Below are 15,775 nucleotides of genomic sequence, written 5' to 3'. Positions count from 1 at the left end.
ATGGTTAAAAGTCCTTTGACCTTAAGAAAGCTAGGGTTGAGCTTGAGGTGGGAACCTGATCTAATCTTGAGGTGCTTGTCCTGCTTGATGACTAAGGTGCGTGCTTGATGACTAAGGTACTTGAGGTGCTTGTCATGCGTGATGACTAAGGTACTTGAGGTTCTTGTCATACTTAATGAGGGGTAAGGTGATTGAGTCAAAGAGAGACCCTACAAGCTTAATGAGGAAGGTGCTCGAGAAGCTTCCCATGCTTGGGGGGTAAGGTGCTTGAGTCAAAAAGAGACCCTACAAACTTAATGAGGAAGGTTCTTGAGAAGCTTCCTATGCATGAAAGTCCCAAAGTTAGGGGAATCTTTGACTTAACCTTCCACTCACCCAAAGGGCACCCCTTTTCTCAAAGGGCACATGGGACACATGTCAGACTCTCCCTAAGCTTAACCACATGGTGTGCTTGATGCTATTGGTTGGGCTAAAGAGGGGTACAATGAGCTTCTAGTTCTATCCAACAAATATCTAGATATTTTCAAGCTCTCTCTCTAAGGGGTAAGGAAGACACTTGTCCAAAGACTACTCATGTACTTGAATGCATGCTGCATGTGATTGGCTAGGGGGAAGAGGGGGTCCAATGAGCTTGAAACATGTGTAAAAGCTACAACTCACCCCAAGCAAGCAAGGGGGGTGCTGGGGGGATATAAAACACACACACACACACACTCATTTTGTGGATCATTCTCACTTGGTGAAAGTTGAGGAACTCCACCTCCTTCTCCAAGCTTGTGAGAAGTGAGAGCCTACACCAACACTCTTGGCTATGGAATGAAAATCCAACCAAGAGCCATGATTCAATGCTTAAGCTTTCCATCTTCTCCATCTTCATTACTATGCTAGCAAGAAGAGTGATGATAAGTGAGGAACTATTTCTTTCTCCTATGGAATTTTTCTTCTTCCTCTTCTCTATCCTCATTCCCCGCTAGCTCTCTCCACCTTTGAAGGTGTTTGAGGCCTTGGGACTGAGGCTTGAGATAGTTAATACTTTCTACAAAGGTTATGTTATGCTTGTGATACATGAAGCTTTCCATCTTCATTGCATCACCAAGGTCACAAGGAACACGAAGATTGTATTGTACCAAGTCTCTCGTGATGGGAGAAACTATAATACAAAAGCCTATTGGAGGGGAGACCGGCTCCGCATGAATCCGGTCCTCAATTTTTGTTATGTTCTCTAAACTCTCTCTCTTGGAAAAGTATTATTCATGCCAAGTTAACTAAGTACTATGTTTATGTTGCTACCATCAATTTAGTTCACCCGCTATGCTCACAATGTAATCTCACAAAAGTGCTTTGTCTAAATTCCTAATTCCACTACTCTCAAAGTTCATAGGCCATTTCCATTACATTAGTATCAGAGCGTTTGGTTTCTCTTTTCTTGCTTAAGAAGAGAGGTCCTTAAGTATCCTATTAATTGATGATTTTGTTAAATTATTTTAGGGTAAGTGGGACTGGGATCTATTATCAGTTTTGTTGAGCCCACTATGTGGGATATGGTACACAGCTCGGGAGCTTTGGTCTTAATAATGGAGTCTCTTTAGACTTTGCTACGACTTTACCATTATTGAGCCATAAGAAGTCCGAAAGGAGCTATCCCTCGGAAACTTTGCTATGTTAGACTCACTCCGCTACTCTCTATAATTACCAATTCGAGCCGTGGGTGTAGATACTTAAGTGCCTATTTCCAAAGGCTAAGAGGAGTAGCAATTAAGGTTTTGAATTGCCAAAGCATACACTAAGTAAACACATAAGTTCAATTAACATGGCTGACAATAACCAAGAGAGTAGAATGAACATTGATAACTTTGATTTTGTACATGAAGGTGCTAATGATGATGCCCCCATGTTTGTTAATTATCTTGTCACTAGGTTGCAACGAGCTATGTGCAACCCCACTTTACAAGCCAAAGTTACTCAACAACTTCGTGCTCATGGATTTCCTTTCCTCTCCAAAAGGAGAGGAGGCCTCTTGATGAGACTCCCAAAAGAAGACTCTCTCCCATGCGAGAGGAGGAATCCAAAGAACAAGAAAGTAATGAATCCCTAAGTTCCTCCGAATATTTGGCTCCATGAAGATGGCGGACTAAACGATTGACAACTCCTCCCAAGAGGAAACGGTTAACCCATAGTCCTTCTCCTCATCACTTCAAAAAGGGAAGAGAGAAAACAAAGGAAGGAAAGGACAAGAAAGAGGTCACCCTTCTCCTTCTTCTTCACCTTCCTCCTCTTTCGACGAAAGAAATAGTTATTCTCCTAGAGAATACAAGAGGGGAGGACATCGCAAATCTTATCCTGCATGGCGAAGGTCACAAAAGCTCAATAAGTTCAAAGAGGGAGGTAAGATTCTCTCTTTTCTCACCTATGATGGCACCTTTGGTGCTACTAACAAAGTACTGGCCTTCATCCAACAATTTAATGCGGCATTTGGAGACAAGGGCTTCACGGAGTCCTCCAAGCTATGCCATGTAGCTATGTACTTCCAAAAATCAGCTCTTCAATGGTGGGATAGCCTTCGTGGCAACGGTGAAGCCTCAAAGACATGGAAAACTCTACGAGTTTCAATCATGAAGCAATTCCTTGCAAGTGATGCAAAGGACAAAATGCTTACCAAATGGTGAATTTTAAAGATTCTCTCTCATGAGTCTATCCACAAATATGTGGACAAGTTTTGGGATTTACATCTCAAGGCTACTATCTTTGAAAAGATAGACTTTGTCAAGCAAAAGCAACAATTTTGTGTGGGATTACCCAAAGAGATGACCGAGTATGTCAACTCTCAACGGCCTAGTTCTATCACCAAAGTAATCCACCACACCATGGTTGCTTCGCGCATCAATTTCCAACAAGGGGCTAGACGGAATGTCAAGCACATGGAAAATAAAGACAAAAGTGATGCCAAGGGGAAAACCAATGCCCAAAATTCTTACCAAGGCTATTCCAACAACAACTGGTCCAAGGAGAAAGGAGTTTACAAAGGTAAATATAAACTCTATCTTAAAGAGCTAGAAGCTTTTTGTAAGGACCACAAATGTTTTAAGTGTGGGGAGCAAGACGTGGTTATCGTCCTTGCCCCAATAGAATTGTCCGCAATGAGACTCCTAGAGCCTCTATGTTTGAAGCTCCAACAGAGGATGCTCAATGCTATGCTTGGGAAAAGATGCAAGAGCATGATGCCTTTATTTTTTTTGACCTTGGTTCAACTCCACGGAGTTGACCACCAAGCTAGGCTTACAAGCCCACAAGATGGGAGATACATTAAAAGCCGATGGATCTATCAAAGGGACAAGACATCTCAGTTACGCCCTTAATTGGAAAATTGAGGCTTCATGTCCAAAGCTATGTGGAAAAAAAGGATTTCTTCATCTCCCCTCTCAAACATGATAATGTTATCGTTGGGGCACCATGGTTTAACCGCATAGCCTCCAACATGAAGTTCCCTGAAAGGAGAATCTACTTCACCTACATGGAAAAAAGCATGTACATAGATGCTAATGAGTTGGGGAACACCATATCCTTGTAATAAAGGGAATCAAGAGGAATTAGACTTGTCTAATTTCCTACATGGATCCCAAGATGTTTTCATTGATGACATCCCTAGTGAGCTACCTCTAAAATGAGGGATGACCATGCAATTGAGCTCCTACCAGGAATCTCACTGCCTAACAAGCCTCCCTATTGAGTTTCATAAGCTCAACAAGAGGAGATCATGAGACAAGTGCATGAATTGGTGAAAAAAGGGATGGTGAGGTCTAGCTCCTCTCCATTTTGTTCACCCTTGCTTTTAGTGCAAAAGAAAGAAGACACATATCACATGTGTGTCGACTAAAGAGTACTAAATAAGATCACTATAAAAAATAGATTCATGTGCCGCGGGTAGAAGATCTATCTGATAATATACAAGTTTTGTCCTGACAAATGCTCTAGACGCATTTAAACTCATGATGGACAAAAATCTTCAGGCCATTCAAATTCTCTTGAGGAGTACAAGAAACACCTCCAGGTAATCTTTCAAGTTTTGAGAGAGAATAAGCTTTTCATTAATCAAAAGAAAAGTGAATTTTTCCTACAAGAGATTCAATACTTAGGTCACGTTATCTCTAAAGATGGCACCCGTATGGATGCAACAAAGTTAGACGTAATAAAAAGATGGCCTAATCCAAGGAATCTACAAGAGGTACAAAGCTTTGTAAGTATGTGTGCCCATTACATGACGTAACAAAAAATAACGTTAAGTATTCATGGAATGCAAAAGTGCAAGAAGCTTTTGAAGAAGCTTAAGGAGAATCTTATTTCTCAACATGTGCTCACGCTACTAGATCTCTCAAAGCCATTTGAGGTCCAATGTAATGCTTGTGGTAATTGCCTTGGAGCTATTTTGCTTCAAGAAGGGCATGCCATAGCATATGAGAGTCAAAGACTCAACTTCGATTAGTGAGTATTGGGCAAATACGAAAAAGAGCTACTAGCTATTCTATATGCCCTAAAAACATGGAAACACTATCTCTTGGGGACTCCATTCATCCTAGGAATGGATCACAAAGCCTCAAGAACTTCATGACGCAAAGCATGCTCTCCGACAAAAAAATGAGGTGGGTAAATTTCCTTTTGCAATTTAAATTTCATATTGCTCACATTGTTGGCAAGCACAATCAAGTGGTCGATGCACTTTCACAATGACCAAGGGTAAATGTGGTGTCTATAGCAACTCACAATGATCTATCTTTTATGATAGATGAGTATGCTACTGACCAAAACTTTAAGTATGTAATTACAGCCTTTGCATTAGGGAAGAAAAAAAAACCAATCACCTTGAAGGATGGTTATCTTCCAAACGGCAATAGGCTATATGCTACTCACCCATACAATAAAAAAGTCATGTATGAATCCCATACTTCTCCTTATGCGGGGGAAAAAGGGAATTCATAATCTACTCTTCAAGGAGTAGAAATGTATTTCTGTTGGTCTACCATGAAAAATAAACATACAAGAGTATGTTTTGAAATGCGTGGTATATCAAAAGTTGAGATTTGATTGAGGGAAGCAACTTGGATTGTTTCAGTCGACAGGCTTAACAAGAAAACACACTCTATGCCTGTCAGAAAGACTATTAAGGCACATCAAATGGCAACCCTCTTTAGATCTCAAATTTTCAAGCATCTTAGATTTCCAACACCCATAGTGTCGGACAAAGATCCTAGAATGACCAATAATTTCTAGAAGGGTCTCTTTGAGAATCTAGGAAGTAAATTAAATTTCTCTTTCGGCCTATCATCCACAAACGGATGACCAAAGTGAAATAGCTAATCTAACGATTCTTGATATACTAAAAGCCTATGCCATGGAAGTAGATCAATGTTCTCAATGATAGAAGTACCTACCTCTTATAGAGTATATGTACAATGATATTGTACATACTTTTATGGGGAAAGTATCTTTTGAGGTTAAAGAAGGAAGATCCAAAAGTCCCTTACTACTTAAAGTACATGGGAAGATCTTCACTGCTGATGAATATAGCCGATAATCACAAGAATCTTTTCCAAAGATTAAAGAGGTTATATCCATCTCAAAGAAAAGGCAAAAAGGGCTACTGCTAATAAGCATAAAAGATCCTTAGACTTTAAGAAACATGATTGGGTCTTGTTAAAGTTTCTCAAGGCTCGTCTAACGCATACTACGGGCAAGAATCCTATGGGCCACCAAGAGTATTATGCTAATCTAGCAAAAAGCTACTATGTCCTTTTTAAATTCTTAAGCCAATCAATGAGATGGCTTATCAATTAAAGTTGCCCCAACCATTTGCTCATGCACCATGTTTTCCATAAGAGCCTATGTAAGCCTTACAAAGGAGTGCCATCAAAAGAAGCAATAGTTGCAGACCCTCCAAAAATCGAAGATCAAGTACTTCAATCTGAGTCCATCCTATGACATGAAGACAAGGTATTAAGAAATGGTCAGATTATCTGACGATATCTTATTAAGTTAAAGAATTATCCTTTTAAAGATGCTAAATGGATGCAAGGAACCTAGCTTAAGGATACTATGAACCTTGTCATTGCTTACAATGTTGCATTACAGTAAGCATATGAAAATGCATTTTAAATGAAAAATGTTTTTGTCTTATAAGAATAGTTCTTTTTTATTGTGCACAAAGTTAAGTAGTATGCATGCTTAGAATCATGTTTGTGGTGACGACGTCTCCCAAACACCAAGTAGAACATGTCACTCTACTTTGGAAGTATGATATGGACTAAAGAGCAAACATGCTTGCGGCAGCTATGTCTCCCAAGCACCAAATGGATTAGTCATCCATCTTGGAATGATGTCGAAGGGTAACAAGGGATCCTCTACCCGCTAAGTAACATGGACTAATGACTAGGCTTTATCTTCTCTACCTCATAGTCCAGGACGACTATGATTTCAAGAGAGAGGTAATGTCATAAAATATAATATCTAACTTTACCAAATGATTTTCTCATATTAAAATGATCATTTAATGTGGGAGAATAAACGGGAACAAGAGTTAGAATAGAGACATGTGCTTCTAGACCTAATTCAACACGGGACCAAAAGGAGAGATGGTTGTATCTTGTAGATGGCTGAGACGGTTTCACTAAGTGGGAACGTTCTCTTATGAGACGGGTAGCGAATTAGTTAGTAATTACTACGGTAATTACTATGGTAAACCCAAGGTGTATAAATAGGGCCCGTTACATTGTAATTGGGTTGGCAATTGTTGGCATTTGGGTTAGCATTTTGGCAACATTTGTACTTGAGTTGTCAATCATTGGCAGTTGTTGTCGGATGTACTCTTTGTAATCTTTTATCTATAATCCCAATCACGACAGATATTCCAGTCATACTTACTCTGTGTCCAGTACTCTGAATTTGAATCTGAACATTATTCTCAATACATAGTCTGATTCTCATTCCAGTAGGTAAATTCCAGTTCAGTTTCTGATTCTCTATCCAGTCGACTGTCTAAACTAACACATCATCAGTAGCCGAAACCTTCTAACACTAGAATTAGCTGTCTCAAGAGATCAGCTCCAATTCCATTTTGGCGATCACGGTGGCTCGAGCTAAAGCTCGTTGACTGAAAGACTCTTCTCCCAGTTGGAAGTTTTCAGCAATGGCACCCAAATCCAGTCGTGGCTGAAAGTCCACCATCCGTGTTGATCCTATTCCTGAGGAGTCAGGAAGAGAGTCTGACCCTAAGCAAGAGAAGATGATTGACACTGAGGCTCAGGAGGAGCATAGTCAGGCTAATGAGGCGCATGACTCATAGCAGTCTAGTCATTCTCGACGTCGACGGGTAGAAAGGGAAGCACGGAAAGCCAAGAGTTCTTGGTCCCGACAGGGGGATGAGGGTACCAAGGGAAGTAAAGGCAGTCACCGCACTTCTAGCAGACAGGCCAAAGAAGACACTGACATCGAGACAGAGACAGAGATTGATTGGGATGCTGACACTGACAATTGCAAGAAGACTTCCAAGCGCAATTCTGAATCCAAGAAAAGAAGCGACAGGATCAGTGGTAATTGGAATGATTACACAGCTTCCCTGAAAATTTCTTTTCCAATATTCAAGGGAGGTAAGAAGGATGATCCAGACATTCACATACAGGCTTTTGCTGAACTGAAAAATATTGATGAAGATGATTGGGAGGAATACTTCCCGCAAACCTTGAAGGACGTAGCGAGGAAATGGTATTATTATTACCCAGCCTACCAGCTCAGATTCTACAACAAGTTGCTTAAAGCCTTCAGAGTAGAATATTCCAACAACAGAGGGGATGAAGATATCCTCTGTGAACTAGATAAGATCAAACAACAGAATTTATCAGTCCAAAGTTATGTGGAAAAGATCAAGGAGCTAAATAGGTAGTTACAAGAACCGCCATCTGAGAAGAGGTTGATGGAATGGTTTCTGAATGGTTTTAGAAGCAAAAAGCTTAGGGAGTAGGAGGTACCGGCTCCTACCAAGAAATTCAATGATCTGGTCCAACGGGCACTGAAGCTGGAATAGCAAACCAAGAAGGGAAAGAGCCACAAAAAGCGAAGGTCCAGTAGCAGTAGTTCTGCTACTGAAAGTTCTGATTCCAGTGAGGTGTCCAGCAGCTCTGAAAGCAGCTCTAATGAACGATCCAAGGAGAAGTCAAAGAAGGGATCTTGGACCAAGAAAATTGAAGAAATGGCTAGACAGATTGCCGAAATTAGCCACTCCAGATAGCCAGTTCGGAAGATGGAGACTTGGTGTTCGAAATGCAAATCCAAGGACCATATCTCCAACGAGTGCCCTCAATGTACTTACTGTAAGGCTTTTGGTCATCTATGGAACAATTGTGGCATCAAGATTCATCACTTTAAGAAGGGCAAAGACCTGTCAGTGGTAGCCTATACTGAACCAGTGAAAGTAGAACCCGCCAAAGTATCTCAAGAGGAGAGACCAAGTACCAGTGCTACTGGTCAAGGACGTGGCCGATTCCAACCGGGTATGGGCCGAGGAAGAGGGCGTGGCAACTTCCAGAGTTGGAGCATGAATTGCTACACTTGTGGGAAGTATGGCCATTTTGCAGGCCAATGCCCAGATGCACCTGCAACTACTACTACTAAGGCTAAGGCACCAGAGCCAGTCCCAGTACGGGTAGTCACAAGAAGCAAGGTTGTAGTGATTGAAGAAATTCTAGATACTTCAAAAACACCAGTCAATACTACCAGCAACAAGTGGGCTCAACAAAGAGAAATTTGGAAGGCCAAAGGTAAAGAGAAGGTGGTAGATGAATGGAAAGAGCAGAGGGAACTAGCAGCTAAAATCACGGAGGATTTGGCCAAAAAGTGCCAGAGTAGCCAGAAAGTTCTGAAGCTTGAGTCATTCAGAGGATACCAGCCCAATCAAATGATAAAGATCAATCAATACCCGCCATACCTGAGACCATGCTGGCTGCGGTACAAGGAATGGATGATGAACTAAGAGTTGATGGAAGGATTGGAAGCACTACAAAAGAGGAATGGCAGTGTGAAGATACCAGTTCTTCGAGCTTTGACAATCAGTCTGACCAAGAGAGAGAAGAAATCCATGTTAAAATTTGTGATAGAATTCAGAAGTTGACTGTAGAGCTGGAGGATATCGGAAAAACCTTTCTTGAAGTGGCAAACTTCATCAGACAACACACGAAAGCTGAGGCGGAGGCCAGAACAGTGGACCTGACAGCTATCTAAGATGATGAAGTTCCGCTCATTCAGGTGGACTACAAGGTTAGGAAGCAATGGGAACCTCTCTCAAGTGTTATCTTGGATGGAGGAGCAAGAGTCAACATAATGGGAGTTCATCTCCAGTAGAGAATGGGTATCACGAATCTAAAGCCATCACCATTTAAAGTGCGAATGGCAGATCACACAATGGTACAAGCTATGGGTATGATTGAAAATATGCAGATAAGAGTGGGCAAGGAAAAATTTAAAACTAGTTTCTTAGTTCTGGATATGCAAGGGGCATATGGGATGCTGCTAGGGTGCCCATGGTTGAGAACAACACATGTTGTTCATGACTATGCAAATCAAACCTTAACCATAGAAGGGGCCAGCGGCAGAATTCAGATCCAGATGAACAATACTAGGAGCTGGAGAAAAGAACTGAGGCCGAAGGAGTTATGCCAGAAGTACAGGGCCAAGAAGATCGAACGAATGTTAGCGGCCATGAACATATTCCCTTTAGCAGAGATTGACTTGAATGCAGTCTTACTGAATAAAGAGCAGGCCGACAAGCAGAAAAAGAAATTCCCTGATCAGTTTACTGAAATCAACATAGGGGAAAGAACAGTTCAGTTAACTGGGAGGTTGGTGGAATCAGCTGATACTGGTATGGTAGAGGAGCCAGTACGTTCTGAAGAACACATAGTAGATCAGAATGATGATTTAGAACTACATGGGCCATCCTAGGATTATGCTAAAGAGTCGACCAAATGAAAAGGAGGTGGGCCTAATTGGTTGCTTCCAGACAACCAAGAAGTGGAAGAATGGAACCTAGGATCGGAGGATAGTCCTAGGATTATCAAAGTCAACAAGCATCTCAACCCGGCAATGAAGGAAAAGGCACACAGGATATTCCAGAACTAAAAGACGTGTTTGCCTGGGAACACACAGACCTGAAGGGAGTGGATCGTGAAGTATGTCAACACCGAATACCGTTGAAGCCAGATGCTAGGCCAGAACGACTGCAAAGATACCGAATGAACCCCAACTATGCTAAGAAGGTCAAAGAAGAGATTGATAATCTTCTCAAGGCTGGGTTCATTACAGAGGTGGCCAGTAGCGATTGGCTATTTTCCATAGTCGTAGTTCCCAAGAAAAACAAGAAATTGAGAGTCTGTGTTGACTATAGGAAACTCAACGCCCAAACTATCAAAGATCCATTTCCATTGCCTTTTACTGACATGTTGCTTGATGAGATCGCAGGATATGAAATGTATAGCTTTATGGATGGTTACAGTGGCTATAACCAATTATAGATCGCTCCTGAAGATAGAGCAAAAACCACATTCATCACCGAGTGGGGAGCTTTCATGTATCTGGTGATGCCTTTCGGCCTGTGCAATGCACCAGCTACCTTTCAACGGTGTATGATAGATGCTTAATGAATTCCTTCATCGGTTCCTTGCCATTTTTATGGATGAATTTACTGTATATTCAGATGGGGAACATCACCTACTATTCCTAGAAATGGTTTTCAAACGCTGTCAGGAGAAGCGGATTTGTTTGAATCCATTCAAATCTGTGTTCCTAGTCTGGAAGGGACAGCTACTGGGACATGTGGTTTCCCGAAATGGAATAGAAATGGCCAACGATAAAATTCAGTGTGTCCAGCAAGCTAAAGCACCCAGAAATGATTCAGAGTTGAGCTCTTTCCTGGGTTATGTTAACTTCTATTGAAGGTTTGTACATAAGTTTTCTTCTCAAGTAGTACCATTATATGAGCTTACAAAGAAGACCAGTAAGTTCAACTAGACTGCTAAATGTGAGGAGAGCTTCCAGAATCTGAAAAAGGCCATTATCAGTAAACCAGTCCTTAGGCAACCAAACTGGGATGTTATTTTCCATGTACATGTAGATGCTTCGGGATTGGAAATGGGGGCATTATTGGCTCAGCCAGACGGAAGGACTGATTATCCGGTTTATTTTGCCAGTCGCAGATTCAGTCAGGCTGAATAAGGATATACAACTACTGAGAGAGAAGCCCTTGGAATGGTTTTCAGTGCTACAAAGTTCAGGCATTACCTGTTGGGAAATTTGTTCCATTTTTATGTGTACCATCAGGCTCTTCTATTTTTGATTAATAAAGTCATTATTCAAGGCAGGCTGATACGGTGGATGATGTTCTTAATGGAGTTTGAATTCAAAATTTTTCATAAGCCTGGCAAGATTCACTGTGGAGTTGATTTTCTGTCAAGAAGTACGGAAGGTTATTTAGAATCACCCTTGAGGGATGAACCAATGGACGCTGACTTATTCCAGCTAGAGGCAGGAGAATCAGTTGATCAACTTCTTGCTCAAGGTGCTTTTCCAGAGGCAGGAGAATGGTATGATGTTTATCAACTTCTTGCTCAAGGTGCTTTTCCAGAGGACTGGAAGCAGAACCAGAAGAAAGCTATGGTCATAAAAAGCTTGAAATTTACTATCATCGGAGGACCAGTCTATCGACTGGGTGTTGGTGGTATACTTCGATGTTTTGTTCCTATGGAAGGAAGAATGCAAGTGATTTCAGAAGCACATAATGGTGAATCTGGTGGACATTTTTCCAACAAAGTAACCTACAAGAAGATTCTTCAAGCTGGTCTATGGTGGAAAACACTGATTGCTGATGTTAGAAGTTTTTGTAAAACTTGTGACATATGCCAAAGAATGGGTCGACCAATAGCTGCAAATATGACTCCTTTGATGCTAGTGTAACCACTGGGCGTGTTCATGAAATGGGGATAGATTTTATGGGACCTTTTAAGAAGGTTACCCCCAGGAAGAACAAGTACATAGTAATGGCTACTTGTTATGTCACTAAGTGGGTGGAAGCTAAAGCTCTTCCTGCCAACACAGCCAAGTCAACTGCAAGGTTTCTATTTGAGAATATTGTCTGCCGATATGGATGTCCAGTAGAGATTGTGTCAGACCAAGGAACACATTTTATCAATGAAACTATGGAAATTTTATTGGATATGCTTTCAGTCAAGCATCGTAAATCTACTCCTTATTATCCCAGATGCAATGGACAGGCTGAAAGTAGCAACAAGACAATCAAGACTATTCTCACTAAGGTGGTGCAAAAGAAACCAGACCAGTGGGATTTGAAACTCCAGACTGCTCTATGGGCATATAGGACAACTTACTGGGTTGACACCATTCAGAATGGTGTATGGCACTGAAGCTGTGGTTCCTATGGAATTTGTTATCCCAAGTCTGAGAATGGCTGTGAAGTAGGGCTTAGACTTCAACCACAATCTGAAAAAGCGCCTAGATGAACTCAGGCAACGGGCTATGCTGGAACAAGAAATTGTTCAACAACGAAGGAAGCACTAGCATGATCGCCGAATTAAGGTTCTGGAATTTCAGAAAGGAGATTTGGTGCTTTTCTATCAGTCTAGACTGGGTCAGAAGAAGCCAAACCTGAAGATTGCCTGGGCAGGACCATTTGAGGTAGATTGGGTCTTTTCCAATGGTACAGTAAGACTGAAAGATTTATCTGGATTATTGTTGCCAGGAGTATATAATGGTGCAAAGATCAAGCTTTACTATTTAGAAGCTAGGGAGACTGGGCAAGAACAAGGTACTAAGGAATTGGGAACTGCAAATCAAGAGATACCAGAATCGGATATTTTTGGGCTTTTTCACGTGCAACCAGTTTCAATTTCAGAACCAATACCAGTAGAACCAGACCAGACTGATCTTAGAATTAGTACCAGTATGATCAAACCAGACTAAAAATTAGTCCAGTATCAGTGGGAACACACTTTTCAATTTTTAAGCGCCCAACGGTCAGATGGCACGCCAGTAGTAATCATTTCAAGGATGGGTAGAAGTCGTGTCCAATGCATGTCTGCCACAACAGCAACAACGTACACAAGTCTAGGAGCGGCGAGTGGTGGAGCTTTTATGGCACGAACACGTATAACAGTCAGGAGAGTCGGCATTTTTTCTCACAAATCCCCTGCGTGACGATTTCCTCCCATTATTCATTCGCCATCGCCAAGCTCCGAGGTTTCTTCGCTACAGCCGTAGACCTCATCCTCTGAAGAGACAGTTGACTGTCAACTAGCTTTTCCAGCGACACCAGGGTATGGCTTTGACGCATCAAGTAAGTCTTCTTCTCCTTCGCCTGTTTCGTCATCTTCACAGTGTAGGGGTAGAAGGAAACGCTCAGACAAGATGCAGGAGTCTCTTGAGGAAACCCAAGCCATAGTTACTGCTGCAAAGGCAAGCCTTCCCATCATTCTGTACAGTAAGATTCAGTGCTGACCAAGCAATGGCTTTGCTACAACTATGGGATCTTCGAGTTGTTCTGCAAGCCACAAGAATCGCTTTCGACACAGACATCATAAAGCAGGTTCTTGATTCTTTCGACGCTGAAGATGGTAGTGCCATGGTAAATGGTAAAAAGGTGTCGGTTATACCAGAGGCCATAGCTTTTGCATTCCAGATGCCCAATGAGCCCAAACTATCTGTGGCAACCCCACAGCAGATAAGCATAGTCCTGAAGGAGGATGAAGCGGCTAAGCGTAAGCGCAAGGCCAGTGGTCAAGGTATTCCAGTAGCAGGACTAGAAGCTTCTACTGCTTACAGGTTTGTGGCTGAAGCAGTAAGCCTTAAAAATAATCCAACGTATGTATATGAGAAACTCATTGCTATGCTGTTGGCCAAGACATTGGATTCAAAGGTCTCTATTAACCTTTGTAAAATCCTGTCACACAATGTGCTCCGGCAAACTGCCAAGTTAAAATCCCAGAATATTTGGAAATTTTTGTATTGGGCCACTATTGTAGATGCTCATGAGCAGGTAAAAAAGGCTTGGAGTGAGAAGCCGGTTTCAGAGCCCAAGAACATTGATCTGTCCTTAGACGAAGAAGCAACGGACAGTCATACCACTTCAACTGATCTGAAATGCAAAGCCACTGAAGAATAGGCTGCCAATTTGAAGAAGCCAAAGACTACACTGACGAAGAGCAGTGCGTTTTTGAGGTAGATAGAGAGCCAAGTGAAGACTTTGAATACTGAAAAATCTATAGTGAGCCAAACTGAGAAGCAACCTGCTTAGAATACTGTGCTTAGCAAGTCAGTAGGACATAGTGCAATTGCTACTGATTCTGGCAAAGATCAGGCAAAGGCAGCAATTTCTGAGAAGATAGCAGAGCAGTCGACGGAGGACAAAGGCAAAGGCCAAGTGGACAAAGGCAAAGGCCCAACTTCTTCAACTTTACCGGGTGGTGTCTCTATTCCAAATACTGAACAAATTTTGCACCTGGTAAAATAGGACAGGTTGCAGCAAATGCAGATCCATCCACTGAAAGGGCATCTTCTTCTACGGAAACCTGATTATGCAGCTTTACCTTATATGGCTCTAGTGATACTATATGAGCCTACTGATTCTGACCCAGCTACAGTAAAGGACAAATGTTCAGTCCTCATCCAGTCTTCTTGGAATACTATTGTCAACTGTATGGGACAAATGTTGGATGCTGCAGGGTCAGAAGATGAAGTAAAAAAGGCTAAAGCTGACTTGAAGGAAGCTGAAGACCAGATTCAGAAGCTCAAGATAGCACGAGATGAGCAGAATATACAACATAGGCTACTTGAAGCTCATTCAGAAAGGGCTATTGAGCTCTAAATCAAAAAACTAGCTAGGGCGGAGTCTGAAATAATGATCATCAAGAATCAAAGGAATGAAGCGCTGAGAGCTACAGAACGGGCTGAAACAATGCTAAAAATGAAGAGAGTTGAATTCAACTCCTTGTTTATTCGCCATACAGCTCTGAAGGCTTCCCTCACTGGCAGATACATTTATAACAACTTGGCTGAAATTTTAAACCCAGTTGTCTTTGATTTGGAAAATTTGAAGTCTTTGATGAAGAGTATGCATAGTGATTTGCAGGACAAAGTGTCTGAGTATAATAATGCTCTGATGGATCAAGCAATACTAGATTATATTGAGCAGCAGAATCCCTTAGATGAAGCAGAAGAAGATAAGGAAGAAGAAGATAAGGACGAAGGAGCTGATAAGGAGGAGGATGACCAAGAAGAAGGGCATACAAATGATGATGATGATGCCCCACCGCCATCTCCACCTCTAGGACCTGGTACTGGTGGTACAGGGCCAATTGAAGGAGGTCAGTCACAGCCAGACTAGCCAGACCAGAATGAAGACCAGAGTGAAGGGCAGAAGTCGGGCGGACAGCAGTCTGAAGAACAGCAGCCCAGCCACACTGAGAATCAGCAAGTTAATCAGTCCCAACTCAATAGGGAGGCTAAAGGGAAAAGCAAAGTGCAGGATGAGGGATTAGCTACTGATCATCAGCATTCCTTACAGCTTATTACCCTGAACAGGTAACTGAGACATCAACAGGCTTCCATAACCAGACAATATCTGGAGGATGATTATCTCTTGTCTGATCTGGAACGTTTTCACAGACTGTATGTTGGGGTAGGGAAATGGTGGAGCATTGGAAATTAGCGGCTTTTCATGATCAAG

The sequence above is a fragment of the Adiantum capillus-veneris genome, chromosome 17 (genome assembly GCF_014529385.1).
Source record: "Adiantum capillus-veneris isolate H3 chromosome 17, ASM1452938v2, whole genome shotgun sequence".
NCBI classification, from domain to species: Eukaryota; Viridiplantae; Streptophyta; class Polypodiopsida; order Polypodiales; family Pteridaceae; genus Adiantum; species Adiantum capillus-veneris.
The sequence above is the reverse complement of the archived record's forward strand: the minus strand, read 5'-3'. Positions refer to the sequence as shown.